Source organism: Onychomys torridus, chromosome 4 (assembly GCF_903995425.1).
Source record: "Onychomys torridus chromosome 4, mOncTor1.1, whole genome shotgun sequence".
NCBI classification, from domain to species: domain Eukaryota; kingdom Metazoa; phylum Chordata; class Mammalia; order Rodentia; family Cricetidae; genus Onychomys; species Onychomys torridus.
In genome coordinates this window covers 65,133,977-65,136,908 of record NC_050446.1, presented here as the reverse complement: position 1 = coordinate 65,136,908, position 2,932 = coordinate 65,133,977, and the positions used below count along the sequence as shown (strand labels likewise).

General features: G+C 42.2%; 1 pseudogene; it reads left to right on the top strand.

The window, feature by feature from the left end:
* Positions 1 to 1,305: 1,305 nt before the first annotated feature.
* LOC118582885 lies at positions 1,306 to 2,304 on the top strand (annotated as a pseudogene).
* The last annotated feature ends 628 nt before the right edge of the window (positions 2,305 to 2,932 follow it).

The following is a 2,932-nucleotide window of genomic DNA, read 5'->3' as shown; positions in this document are numbered from 1 at the left end:
CCTAATGTTTCATTATGGTGTCTGAAGGAGGACGTTTGTGAAAACAAGGTGAGAGATAGCATGAGAGTAATCCAAACACTCATTTTTTTTTATTAAGAAATTTTCTACTCACTCCACATGCTATTCACAGACCCCCTCCTTCCTCCTCCCCTCCCAGCTCTCTTTCCCAAGTTACCCTGCATCCCCACATTCCCAAAATCGAGGTCTCCCATGAGGAGTCTGCAGAGCCCAGCACCCTGAGCCTAGGCAGGTCCAAGCCCCTTCCCACTGCACCAAAGCTGTGCAAGGTGTCACAACACAGGCACTAGATGCCAGAAGCCTACCCATAGACCAGGGACGGATCCCGATCCACCTGTCTGGGTGGCCCCCAAATAGTCCTAGCCAAACAACTGTCTTATGTATCCAGAGGGCCTAGTCCAGTCCCATGGGGGCTCCACAGCTACCAGTCCACAGTTCATGGGCTTCCACTAGTGTGGCCAGTCATCTCTGCAGGTCCTCCCATCATGATCTTGATGTCCCTTGCCTGCAGTATCTCTCCTCTCTCTCATCAATTGGGTTCCAGGAGCTCAGCTTGGTGCCTGTCCATGGATCTCTGTATCTGCCTCCATCTGTCCCTGGACAAAGGCTCTATGATGACAGACAGATAGGATATGCTAGGCTGGTCACCAGGGTAGACCGTTCCAGGCACCCTCTGGACCACTGCCAGCAGACCAAGGTGGGGTCAACCTTGTGGATTCCTGAGAACCTCCCCAGCACCCTGCCTCTTCCTATTCCCATCAAACACTCAGTTTTTTGAGGAGCTTCTTATGTGAGCAGTGTGCAAGCTCTTTCTCAGTTAGTGGTGGGAATTTGTGAGCCCCTTTGATATTCATTCTGTGATTTTACTGGTTTGATTACATATAGTTCTTGTGTATACAGTCATACCCACTGTGAGGTCATGTGTGTAGTGTCCCTATCGTGTCTGGCAAACATTATTTCACTACAGACTTCTACTATCTCTGACTCATAACTTTTGGTCCCATTTCTGCAACTATCCTTGGGGAGGGTTTATATGTCCCAACTACAGATAGACTCCACAGTCTTCAGTTATCTACATAGTCTACCAGTTGTGTGTCTCTGTTTGAATTTCTATCTACTGCTAAAAGAAGCTTTTCAACTGAGGGCTGAGATATGTACTAATGTATGGATATAAAGATAAGAATATAGGGGACAGATTATACTATTCCATGAGAGCAGTTACCTACTGATAGATTTTTGGTCATGGGACTTAGGATTACTTTAAAATTCAGCATGTGCTTTTTTATCTGCAGGCTTTGACACTTGAATGAGTTCAAACCCCTCAGAAGAACTTATGGAAAAGAGGAACAATGTAACCAAATTCATTCTCCTGGGCCTCACCCAGAACCCTGAGGGCCAAAAGGTTCTGTTTGTCACATTCTTGCTCATCTACATTGTGACTGTATTGGGAAATCTGCTCATTATGGTGACCATCAAGGCCAGCCAGTCCCTGGGCTCTCCTATGTACTTTTTTCTGGCTTATTTGTCTTTTATAGATACTGTCTATTCTACTGTCATTGCTCCCAAAATGATTGTTGACTTGCTCTATAAAACAAAGACCATTTCCTTCCAGGCTTGTATGTTTCAAGTTTTTATAGATCATTTATTTGCTGGAGCTGAGGTCATTCTTCTGGTGGTGATGGCCTATGATCACTATGTGGCCATCTGTAAACCTCTTCATTATTTGACCATCATGAACAGGCGGGTGTGTGTTCTCATGCTGTTGGTGGCCTGGATTGGGTGCTTTGTTCACTCCTTAATTTAGTTTATTTTCATTTATCAGCTCACTTTCTGTGGTCCAAATATCATTGACAACTTTTTGTAAGATATTTTTATCCCTTGCTAAAAATAGCTTTTAACAATACTTATCTCATTGGACTCTGTATGATAGCTAATGGAGGGGCAATTTGTACTGTCACCATCTTAATTCTTCTAGTTTCCTATGGAGTCATTTTGCACTCCCTTAAGGCACACAGTCTGGAAGGGAAGTGCCAAGCTTTGTATACATGTGCGTCCTATATTGCTGTGGTTATTTTATTCTTTGTTCCTTGCATCTTCTTGTTTGCCAGGCCTACTTCCACATTTCCCATTGATCAGTCTGTGACTGTGGTATTAACTTTAATTACTCCTATGTTGAACCCCTTAATCTATACCCTGAAGAATGCAGACAAGAAAAATGCCACGAGGAGACTTTGGAGCACTAAAATCACTTTGGTAGGAGAGCTATATTCTTCCTGTAGAACATGACATTCATTCTTTCACGGAAGCAAGGGACAATTGCCCCGAAGCATTTGCATTTTCATTGTTATTCTCTTTTGTTATTTCTTTTTTTCTGAAACTGTGGTCTTCATGTTTAAGTGGATTATGCTTCATGTTTAAAAATCAAGACTATTCTACAGGCTTAATACATAATACTGTAAGGTTTTTTTTTTAATTTTTTTATTTTTGTTTTTAAACAAGGTTTCAAAATAACCCCTTTATAATGTTGGCTGTCTGGAACTAGCTCTGTAGACCAGGCTGGCTTTGAATTTACAAAGATCCACCTTCTTCTGCCTCATAAGTGCTGGTATAAAGTATAAAGGCAATACACCACCACCACCTGGCTTAGTGCAAGTTCTTTTATGAGCTAGGCTTTTGTCTTTTTATATATTTTTATTTCATGAATTTAAACTTATTTTATGATATTTTTGTGTATATTTATAAATTAAAAGATAATGGCTGGGAGGTGGTGGTGCACTCCCAGCTCTTGGGAGGCAGAGGCAGGCAGAACTCTGTGAGTTTGAGGCCAGCCTGGTCTACAGAGTGAGTTCCAGGACTACACAGAGAAACCCTGCCTCAAAAAAACAAACAAACAAAAAGTTTAGCTGGACAGTGG